Consider the following 12551-nt stretch of genomic DNA (forward strand, 5'->3'; position numbering starts at 1 on the left):
GGAGACTCAGCAGAGACTCACCAGTGCTCCCCCTGAAGCATGGCCAGCAATCCCCTGCCAGCCCCTAGGGGTCAGACACAGGGGATGGAGGCAGGTGAAGTGGAACTGGGCCACATGTGCGCAGGATGGGCTGGAAGCAGGTCAGGGACAACTGGTATACCTCCTTCCTCTGCCTGGTGACTTTTCTTTCACCAGCATCTGGGTCCCTGCATCCCTGGTCTTTCCCTTTCAGGTGAACTCCTTGGCCACCACTATGCTCAGCTTCCTTCATAATTCAAGAAAAACTTTGATGAAATGTGGTCCTGGACTCCCTTCTCCAGCGTCCCGTGGAGGTTCTTCCAGTGCAGGGAGGGATCCTTCTACCTTTTTACCTTTACATTTCCTAGAGTAAGTATTTATTGAACCACATTAAATTTCTGATTTTCATTAAAAAGGGAGGCACTTAGAAAGGGGAGAGAGAATATGGAAAGACATAGTGAATGAAGAAGCACAAGAAAGTAGAGTCTGAGACTGGGAAGGGATGTTCCAGATGTGGGGTCCAGGCAAGACAACTATGTTGCAGGAGACTTGAGGGTTCCCGCTCTCGTTTCCACGGCACGGTTGATCAACCGCTGCAGTTCTTCTTGAGGCCTACATCACTAGTCAATCGCAGAAGTCTTTCTGACTTTCCAGATTCCATTTTGGAGTCAGCCTCCAAAACGTTCTCATCACAGTACCCCACTCCAGCTGATGTTCGAGTTGAAACCTTTCCCTGATTTCTTATTCTAAGGATGAAGAAACTGGGCCCAGCAATTTGCTTCAGATGGTTAGGGGCCGGCTGGTCCCGGTATACCTGGGTGGTCTGATGACTGAATCATCCGCTCACCCACACTGGTTTCCAAACCTCAGGACAACTGGAGCGGGAGGAAGAGATTAGCAGCGGAAGGGGCTAATCGATTGCCTAGAATGCCAGGAGGAGTTTTGTTTGCTCAGAAAAAAATAACCACATTGATTATTTGGGTGTATGTGTTTTCAAAAGTGGTAGATGGTCATCATAGGACATTTGAAAACATTGGTAAATAAAAGGAAGGAAACAAAAACTGTTTGTAACCCACCTCTCTAAGATAACTGCGGCGGACATTGTGATTTAGGATTTTTATTATGTCTTTTGGGAGGGCGTATGTGTATGAGTGTCTGTATACAAACGTATTCAGATTTTTACAAAATTGGGATATACTGATACATGTACATATATGTGTGTGTGCATTTACACATTTATTTCCTTGTTATATATATATTTTTTCTGTCTGTCCAGCATTCCTGTTGCTCATACAACACTGCAGTAAGACATAGGATGGGGATCCAGCTTTAAGCATCGGAAAGCAAGACAGGTGCATACTACTGTCTGGTATTTGACAGTGTTTTAATTCTTTTATCTAGGGCTGTCGTAACAGAACCACATCTTAATATTTCAGCTCCACTAGCCAAAGATATTAGAATATCTTTAAAATGCTGGCATACTCAGTATGGGAGAAAACAGTGTGCTCACCTTTGGCTTGAAGAAATGCACATTAGTACAACCTGTCCAGAGTTGTATCAATATGTAGCAAAAACCTTGAAAACGCACATTGCCTTTGCTTTAGCAATTCTGTTTTAAAGAAATTATTTATAGGGATTCCTGGGTGGCTCTGTGGTTGAACTTCTGCCTTTGGCTCAGGTTGTGATCCCGGGGTCCTGGGATTGAGTCCGGCATCGGGCTCCCTAGAGGGAGCCTGCTTCTCCCTCTGCCTGTGTCTCTGCCTCTCTCTCTCTGTGTCTCTCATGAATGAATAAATAAAGTCTTTAAAAAAAAAAAAGAAATTACTTATAGGGAATATACAACAAAAATGTACACTGAAGTAGTCACTATGATCTCAAGGAAGTGGAAATAATTTAAATACCCAACGCTATGATAGAGCACAATGCAGCCATTACAAAGATGTTAACTGACAATATCTAAAGCTATGTTTACAACTTCTGCTAAGTTACAACCAGTAGATTATGAAGTAGTGTGCCCAGGACACTTCGGTTATCGTATCGTGTATACCTGAATGTGTGTGTTTACATGTAGCTATGTCTGTATGTATCTATGGTGTGTGTGTGTTTGTGTGTGTGTATTAGGCTGGAAGTAAAAGCCTCAAATGAGCAGCTTTTTCATGAACAGCATGGTGGGATTATGGATGATTGTTTTTCTTTGAGCTCTTCTGTATTTATCATATTTTCATCAATGAATATGTATTACGTTGGTAATTTGAAATAAAAAACTGTTTTAAAAAGCACCAGCCCATTTGCCACCTGACAGATGGGAAACTGCTCAAGCACAGAGAAAAACAATTGCTTGAAAGTTTTAAAATTAAAATGAATACTTTTTAAAAATCAGATTTGAGTCCCAAAAAGTGAGCTACAGACAAGATAATCAAGGTGCCCCTGCGGTTTCAAAACTCATTGTGTGGCTTTAAATAAATATCACTAATTTCAGCTCACTATTTGCTGAGATGGATGTTTTTTAAAACAAACTCTTCCGATTCCAAATCGCATTGATTTACATGAACACCTTCACTGTTCAGTCTGCTCTTTTCACTGGGCTCTTCTCCATGATGAGACAGGTCCCATCTGCCCTTTCTCATCAGACCAGCTTACAGGCAATTGTCTAGAAAACTTGTAAAATATCTAATAAAATTTGATTAACTGAAAACCTTAATTAATCAGACATGCGGGGCTTTGGTTTTTAGAAGAAAGATCAAGGGAAGATAAAATAAAATATTAAGCAACAAAACGCCCACCTTTGTGCTTGTTGCACTTTTTTTTTAAATTTTTAAGTGTTTTATTTATTTATTCATGAAAGAGAGAGAGATGAGAGACACGAGCAGAGGGAGAAGCAGGCCCCATGCAGAGAGCCTGATATGGGACTCGATCCAGGGTCTCCAGGATCAGGCCCTGGGCCAAAGGTGGCGCTAAGCCGCTGAGCCACCGGGGCTGCCCCACTTGTTCCACTTTTTGAGCTAATCTTAAAATTCAAGCAAAAGAAACCCAAGGCAATTAAAAGGAAATTAACATTGCCCATAATCGCCTCACTTTAATTTGGCCATGATTTGTGATTTTGTACACGTTACCAATTTTTAATGCATACACAAAACACATGCTCACACAGGCACGCACACGCCTGCACACTCCTGCACACACACACACACACACACACACACCTGGGAATAGGGTGAGTGCTAGGAATGCGCCCTGCCTTGTGGAAGCCTGTAACAGGAGTAACAACATTTGAAACGTGTTAACAATTTTTCATTTCTGGAAGCAGAGACATCATTTCTCCTTTAGAGCAGATTTCTAATGTTTTTCAAAAAAGCCCCAGCCAGGGCTCTTTAGTTACACAAATGTGAAGGACTTATCTAGCATACTGAGAGAAAAGTGGCCTGACCATAATAAGTATGACAGCGACCGTCTAGTATGGCCTAGTCACTAACGGAAACAGGGAGATGATTCTAAAGGCCTGACTGTGCCTTGGAGGAGTTGGGGAAACGATTTTTATCTAAATGACGATTTGGGTGGGACTGTTGGTTTTCCTTACGTTGTGTTATCTAATTATATAACTAACCAGCTTTGGGAATTATGCTGATGCCTACTTTTTGCTTTTTCTAGATCAGAGAGGTCAGATGGAAGCCTGTGCGCCTGAATGCACATGGGGTGTGTGTCTGTGGGTAGGGGTGGGGGTGCCTCCCTTGGAGGAAATAGATCCTTTCTCTTTCTGGGCATCTGGGGTGGCCGTGAGGGTCTGCTCTTGCACAGGAAGGAGTCACATCCTCATCAGGACTCCGGGGTCAGGGGTTGGGCTGGTGTCTGCTCTGTTCGGACCCTGAGGGTGGCAGGGTGGCTTTGGGTCTGTGAGCCCAAAGGGATAGTGAGCCCTTGGCTACCAAGGCTTTTGCTGCACTTGACTCTGCGTTATTCCCCCAAGCACTCAGCAAAGGTTTGCTAAACACCTGAGCTTGGGGTGTAGGCAGTTGGGACAGCTAAAGAGGGGAACCTGCTTGGAGCCAGCAGCCAGAGAAAGAGAGCTGCTTCTCCAAGACAGCCCCTGGAGGTGACCTCCGGGCCTTCTGGGCAAAGCAAGGCTGCTGAGGGAAGCAGCAGCAGGTCGGATTGGTGAAACTGCCAAGCACTCCCCTGCTACTTTCCAGAATGACCTTAGTTGGGAGCTGGAAAAATGGATCTCTGGTGATCTTTGGGGGAGCGGGAGTCTGGAATCAGAATTTGGATATAAAAGAAAATGTACACGTATTTCGTGCTCCAGCTGGGAAGTGGGTGGCATGTACGAATAATATGCATATTCTGATTTCTTTTAAAAAGGGAAATATAATACATTGTGGTTTATACTCCTGATTGTTTCACTGAAGAATATGTTATGAAAAGTTTCCCATACCATTAAATAGTTTTACACATTTTAAACATGGCTGTTACATACTCGAAATGCATAGATGGACTGAATGTATTCAACTGATTTACTTCCCATGTCTTTATTATAAGCAATACGGTGTTGAGTGTCTCTACTCCTAAATCTCTAGGCACACCCACGACCATCTATTTAGACTAAAATCTTTGAAGCAAAATATCTAGGTCAGCGGATATGTACTTTTGACATTTGGCCATGTTGTCCTGCCCAAAGGTTTTATTGCTGCTAGCAGCCCCAAATCCTTAGCAATACTGGCTATTATTGCCCTTCAAACTGAAAAAGTTTGTGACTTTAATGGCAAAATAAAAAGGGCATCTCTTGGCAGCGGTGTACACCTGCCCAGATGTAGGCAATCAGGTGGCACGTCGTCGGTGGAGAATTTTAAAACAATAACGAGATGTCCTAAAGTTGGTCTGCTTTTTACCAGCATCATGTGTCAGCAATACTAAACGTTACTGGTGATAAAGATCCCTCAAAGACAGTTCTTTGGGTCTAATTTGTAAATAACTACTGCAGTTCTGGTTAAGTTTTAATAAGATAGATGGTATCTTAAAATTAGTTTTTTGGTCACATATCCTTTAACATAATTCATTTTTTGCATAGGAGTTAATTTAGAGAACCCCCAGTTATGGGGTCACCTCCAGTTTGGAACATAGTTGGAGCAGCCTGTCAGGTTCCTTCCAAGGTTCACTCCACGATGGCTTGAAGTCACCCGAGTTTACTTGGGGCACAGCTTCATTCCCAACCATGTACCATACATGAAGCTCGCCTTCAAACAGAAATGTGACAAAATGACTGCACAGAACTTGAGTGACTCCATTCCCTGCGAGCACTTACAATTTTAATGTTGTGTCTAAGTGTAACAGAAAACCAAGTACACATTCATGAGGTATAGCGGTTTTGCTTGGAAAGTACAAATTTTGTTCATGCCTAAAATTGTTCACTGGATTTAAATCCTATCTTTAAAATCGAAATTTGTTCTTCTTGTCAGATTGTGGATTGTTTAGAAGCTAAAGAACAAGTCAAGAGAATAAAACATTACTGAAAAATTGTTAGTTACTAGACAATTATTTTCTTTTTTAAAAAATTATTTTCATAAAATATTATATCATGCTGCAACCAAAGGGATTAAATATATATGCTATATATTTGATCCCTTTGTATATATACTATGATATATATATATCATACATACAACAAAAGAAAATTTTCAATGTCTACATTTTCCTCTGGTCATTGTTATTATCTGTTCCATTTCATGATTATTACTAAAAATAATTTTTAAAACATATTTTATTTATTTATTTGTGAGAGACACACAGAGAGAGGCAGAGACAACAGGCAGAGGGTGAAGCAGGCTCCCTGCAGGGAGCCTGATGCAAGAGTCAATCCCAGGACCCCAGGATCACACCATGAGCCAAAGGCAGACACTCAACTGCTGAGCCACCCAGGTGCCCCATTACTGAAAATAATTCTGTCCTATGGAGGAAGAGGAGGGTTTAGGAATGACTCTCCCCAGGGAGGTCTGGCTATCTACTATCAAGAGCCAAGCACAGGAGCCCTTGTTCAAAAGTGATGGAGAATTTCAAGAGGGTGACAGTAGAGCTTGGAGGTCTTCTGAACGTGGCACCCATGTGGCTGCCCTAGTCACACAACCATGAAGCTGGCCCTGGTTCTGAGTGTCCAGTATGCCGGGAACGCCCTCATCCCCAGAGTAGTTCTCTTCCTTGATTACAGGTGAGGCTGTTGGATGTCCTGCACCGTCCTTGGACCTTCAAAGAAGAGCTGCTCCAATGCCCTTCAGATTCTCTATCACCCCCCACAGACGACCTCAGCCCCACCCTCCCATGCCCAGTCACCACTCAAGTGCTGGGACAATCAAAAATCTCAGTTCACCAGAAAAGCGGACTTCCTGGGATTGCACACTCTCAGATCTTTTTTAAACAAATCATGATTTTACCCAATGCGTAATTCTTGTTCTGCTGGGGCTCTGGGGAATCTGTCTGTTAGGTAGTTGTTTCCTTGTCTGCAGTCTCTTTAGGGCTGAGATTTATGGCGAACTCTGTGCTGGGTAAAGGGAGGTAAAATTCGGCTTCCTCGTTTCCCTGAATGTCACTACTGGGAAGACCAGTGATGGTTGGGAGCCACAAAACTGCGACTGCTTGGAGATAAAGCAAGAGCGAAGGTTGGACATCTTAATCCAAGAGCACATTGGGTTCCATGTCCCATGGAGGGAAACAGAAGAAAAAGTGCAGTTGGGCCTCCCAGGGCTGAGAGAGCCACTCACACAGTAAGAGGGGCCACCCGCCTCCAGGCAAATGGAGCCTCACGGGGCAGTGGCTGGACAGAGGTGCTGGAGGTGTGTGGCCTCTGCGTGGGCCCCACTGGATGGAGAGCCTGTGAGGGTGACTGTCCCTCGGCCTTCACTCCTCCGCCGGTAAGAGGAGTGTCTATCAAATGCTCCAAGTTCCTGTGTCGCTAGTGGGAAATAACTAAGACCCCACTTGTGATTCTTAAAGTGCATTTGACACAAACGGAAACCATACAAAGGAATGTGCTTCTAGGGTTTTCTTGTGAAAGGCTGGGAGTGAATGACCCACCGCCTTTGCAAAGAGGCCGCTAGAGTATTTCTGAGACAAGAGTCTTGTTTTCATTCATGTACATAAAGGGATCGACTCCTTGAAGCCAAGAATCCCTGATGGGTTGGATCAATGGCTGCTAACGTGCCCATTTGGAGCTGGTAAGGAGTTAAACAGGGATTTCAGAAGATTTGTAATTGCAATTTAAGATAAGCCAGGGATGCAAATGAAGCTGACATTTAACTCCAAATGGCTGACTGTGTATTGTGGTGTTGGGGTCCTACCAGCACCCCACGCGTGCAGAGTCCTGGTGCAGCCCTGCCTGGCACAGGGCTTTGGGGATGGAGCCCCTCTCAGATCTGTGTGCCAAGCCTGGCCCTGTCCTGGGTCACAGGTGACAGACGCTCTACCATTCAGACATCAGTCTGGCCCCAAGCCCAGGGCACTTCTGTTATTTGGGTGAATAGGCTCCTATAACCATGGACTGGGAGCTAATTTCCAGAATGCCTGCTCCGAGCCAAGAAATAGCTTTCCAGTGGAAGTCCTTACACACAGGTGAAGGCCATCAGAGCTAGAGACCCTTTCTCAGTGAAGCTCGTCTCTCGGCCTTGTGGCACTAAATCTGAACCATACCACCAACTACTCTGACACCTCTGCAAGTTACATCCTAAGCTCTACATTCCTTGTCTTTGAAATAGGTGTAACCCTAACAGTGACTTCAATCCCTAGCACTTGGTAAGTGTTTAATAATTATTAGAAGAAAAATAAGCGTTTTTCACTGAAAACTGAGACAGAGGGACTTAATGCTATTGAACCACATGCTTAAAAATGGCTTCAGTGGTAAATTTTATGTTAGGTGTATGTTATCTCAATAAAAATTTTTTTTAATTTAAGATTTTATTTATTCATGAGAGACACAGAGAGAGAGAGAGAGAGAGATTGAGAGAGAGGCAGAGACACAGGCAGAGGGAGAAGTAGGCTCCTTGCTGAGCAGGGAGCCCAACGCAGGACTTGATCCCTAAATTTTTTTAGGGACACCTGGGTGGCTCAGCAGTTGGGTGTCTGCCTTCGGCTCAGGGCATGATCCTAGGGTCCTGGAATCGAGTCCCACATAGGGCTTCCTGCATGAAACCTGCTTCTCCCTCTGCCTGTGTCTCTCAGGAATAAATAAATAAAATCTTAAAAAAAAAAAAAAAAGATCTGACCTTGATTAACCCCTGGTCAGTGCATACATGTAAAGAAATTACCTGGAAAAAATGAGCAACAAAAAAGAGCAGGCTGGGCCATCCAGGGGGCTCCCCTCGGGCTAGGAGGAGTGGTTCGCATTCCCACTGGCCAAGATGGGTGATGTACAGGGCACAGAGAGTCCTCAGAGTGCTGTTTCGGCAATGGGAAAACATGAGCCTCAGATTAAAGTATGCTCTGGTCCCACCTAACCCAGCTTAAAAACAAGCCTCAGAAGGATTACAGTAATTTAACTGCATCCGAGAACAAGGTTCAAGAATATGTAAAAGGAAACAAAAATAGCAAGCACCCATCTGGAGCACCCATCGCAGCATCTGGCATCCAACTTAAGATTACCAGGTGTGCAAAGAAGCAGGAAACTATAACTCAAAATGAGGTGAAAAACTAGTCAATAGAAACAGACCCAGACATGACACGGTGATATAACTAGTAGACAAGGACATTAAGAGGGTTGTTTTAACTGGATTCTGTGTGCAAAACAGGGGAAAACACAGGCGAGTGTGCGCCGCTGATGCTAAAGCTGAGGGCCGTATCTGGGACAGCAGGCTGCGTCTCCTCGCTCCTTCAGTGGAGAGTCCGCCTCCATCCTGCAGGCTGGGAGCGATGGCTTGTCTCGCAATACGCTCCCTCATTCCGGTCCAGGGCCTGCCCATCTGCTCAGAGGAACAGCGGGGCCTCAGTGGCTCTTGCGGGCTTTGCCTGGGGAAGGGGTTAGGTTCAAGCAACAGTACTGAATCCTGTCTGCACATGAAGCAAGGACGTGAGCCTCATTCGGAGGAGCAAGAGGCCCAACCTTTCTGCCTATTGACGCTTCCTGTTTGCTCAGGCGAAGGTGGTGCTGGGGTGACCCACGCAGGGAGGCTGCACCAGTGGGCAGAAGGCCAGGCCCAAGTTTGAGGCCTAAGAATGATGAGTCATTCTGGGGTCATGCCCTGTGCTGGGAGAGGTGCCACAAACCCAGCAGATTGTTCAGAGCACCGTCCCTTCTACTTTTGCTTCCACAAACATTTGCTGAGCACCCACCACATACCAGATTTACTGCCAGATGGTTTCTACACACTGTTTAATTTCTTCTTCCCAACAGCCTTGTGAGGTTGGTTGTTTACATTCCCATTTCACAGATAAGGAAACTGAGGCTCAGTTAGTTGGCTGCACAGCAGAGTCCAAGCCCTTTTCTCCCACTCCAGGTCCAGAGCCCTTTCTACAGCTCTATGTCCCTGTTCCTGCATGACCTGGATGTCTGGACACTCACTGGGTGCAGGAGTCTGGGAGGGTTTCAGAAGCAGCAGCAGAAGGGTAGTCATAACCAACATTTATGGAAGGGCTACTCTGTGAGAGCCACGGTGCAAACTCTTCACAGGAGCCATCTCATTTAATCCCCAGACGAATTCTAAGAACCAAATATTACTTTCATCCCATTACACTTGCCCAGCATGGCACAACTTGGGAGGGCTGGGCTGGGCTTTGCAGCAGATCCATTATTTCATCCCAAAGAGGCCATGGGTCTTAGGTTGGTTCCTCGGGAGCAGATCTGGAGACAGCATAGTGTATTTGGCAGGGGATCCCAGAAAGCGGGGGGGGAGGGCAGGGTAAGTGAGACACAAAGGTACAGGAAATCTGTAAAAGTATGGCATGGAGCAGACTACTATGGGGCAACCGGGACTTCATCCCTTTGGAGATCTTTGGGAAGCAGCATAGGACAGTGCTTCTCAAACTAACTCACACACAAAACCCCTGGGACCCTGTTGAAATGCAGATTCTGATGCATCAGGTCAGGGTAGAGCCCAAGATTCTGCACTGCTAACAAGCTACCAGTGATGTCGATGCTGCTGGCCTGTGGGCCACACTCTGAGTAGCAAGAGTATAGCACACACCTTACAACTACCCTAGCAGAAGGTTAAGAAAGCTGGAACATTAAACTCCAGCTGCCATCTGTCATTGGCTGAGGGCTGCTGGGGTGAGGTGTCCACCACCTGCTCACTGGCCCACCCTGGCCGGAAGAAGACCCACAGGCAGGGCTCTATGCATGTATACTAAAGGAGCCTGGATGGGCACCAACAGCTTCACCACACCGTAGGATTGACGTGATTCCACTGCCCTCCCTGTCCAGGACTCTGCCCACCCACCTGTGGGGGGTAAGCCTGCCTGTGCCTATGTGCAGGTGCTAAGAACAACTGAGGGAGCCAGAGAGACCCACCCCTCAGCAGGGACCTCAGGCAAGGTCCAGAGAACACCATTGGGCTTCTCTAAATCCAGGCTAGACCTCCAGATCTCTGAATGGGGGTTCCTCCCCACTCCCTCAGTTACTCTTAAACTCCAAAATTAGAGAGCAGCTTCAAAAGACTCTTCCCGATAAAAAGGGCTTTGGCAGGGTCATGGCCAGGGTCTCACTGGGTCCTACCTCTGTCCTTAGTATGGCCTGGTATGACGCTGGGGACTGGACACCATGGCTCCTCCCACAGCTCAGGGCTCCTGAAAAGTGTGGCAGGACATCTAGGCATGAGACCTGCCCACTGGTCAGGGTGCAGCCCCAGCCTCTCGGCAGCCCCTAGATCAGGAGGGCTACCACACAGTTTCCCAAAGTGAGAGGGCCGGGGCAGCAGAACTGGAGTCAGGTCCCTCAGTGACCCCTGCGGAATCCCACAGAAAGGAGAGGGAGACATTTGTACCCTGGTGACTGTGCTCCACTCTGGGTCCCATGACTAGTCCCAGATAGGAGCAGCAGTGGTGTTAATCAGGAAGCTGGAAGCAGAGCCTGGCCTTTCATAGAGCTTCTGGAACAGACTTGCTGTTTACTCTAGATGCAGAAAAGAATATGTAAGTTGATTAAACTGGGTCCCCGAAGAACAGCCTGGTTCCACATTTAGCGGAGACATGGAAACACTTGTAGAGAAGACGCATGGCCACATGCTCCTGTGTCAGCTTACAGCTCTTGCCCCATGGATGTGAACATTCCCGCCTCCCCCCTTCCTCAGTTCATCTCCGTCCTCTCCCACATGCCTGCGGTACATGTCAGCTGGAAAAGGACTGTGCTGGGTTTTGCTTTGTTTGTTTTTGTTTTTAAGACAAGGCTTCTGGTAAAAAATCATCCTCCCTACCCCCTATCTCCCGAAACTTCATTGCTTTGCATTTTTTAAAAATCTTCTTTTCAATTTGTTGATTCATATCCTGCTTTCCTCCAAAAGAGAGTTGAGGTGGCTATTGTCATAGTAAAGGAACAATAAAACCAACATTCATGAAGCTAAACAGATGAACGAAATGCAGGACTGCGAAAGGAGAAAACACCCAGAACTCTTGGCTGAGGGAAGTGGTGGGAATGAAATCCCAACTTCCTTGCAGTCTGAAAAAAACAGCGACACATACACACTGTGTATACCTTGCATCGTATATAAGTCTGTCATGGGGGGAAAAATAAATAAACAGAAATGCAGTAGATTCTTGGCTCTGAATTTTGAGAGGATTTTGTCATGGGTCACTAGGGCTCTGGCTCTGAGTCCTTGAGTAACTTAATGACCAACATCCTCCAATGACCGTCACCCACACAGACGACTCCCTTGTAGTGACAGTTCCTCGTGTCGACTCTCTAAACAAGATGAGTGCATACTAAAGCAAGTTTCCTTCAAGGGGTTTACAAGGCTACCTGATAATAAACAAAGCCAAGAATTTAAATGTTTTACTTCAAAAGATGTCTTTCGTAATATTACTGGGTGATTAGTACTCACGAGCGACAGAAGATTCTCAAAACCTGAAGAGCAGTAAGCTTCCTTCCCAGGTGAAACCAGGAGGAGCTGACCCATAAAGGCAGAAAGATGAGCCACCCATAAAGGTGGCTGCAGGTGTTGGTTTCCCAGGGCTACCATAACCAACGACTCCCCGTTCATATTAGATTCAAGGCTCCCCCTAGTCCAGTATGCCCTCACCTTACCCAATCCGATTTGCAAACAACCCTATTTCTAAATAAGGTCAAGTTCTGAAGTCCTGGTTGGGGAGGGGGTGGGGGGCGGCATGTGTGTGTCAAGACTTCCTTATGTGAATGTAGGAAAGGAGAGGTAGACACAGTTGAACCCAGAACAGTGGCCAAGGACATGGGTGAACCCTGAGGTCAAGTCCTGGGGGCCTGTGTACCTGGAGGGATACCTGACCTATCATGGAGCAGACACCCCATCAAAGCCTCCTGTCCCGGCTGGAGGAGAGCCTCATCAGAACAGCACGATTCTTCCTGGAGCCTCTGCAGAGAGATGGCCAAAGAG

The sequence above is a fragment of the Canis lupus genome, chromosome 8 (assembly GCF_003254725.2).
Source record: "Canis lupus dingo isolate Sandy chromosome 8, ASM325472v2, whole genome shotgun sequence".
Taxonomy (NCBI): domain Eukaryota; kingdom Metazoa; phylum Chordata; class Mammalia; order Carnivora; family Canidae; genus Canis; species Canis lupus.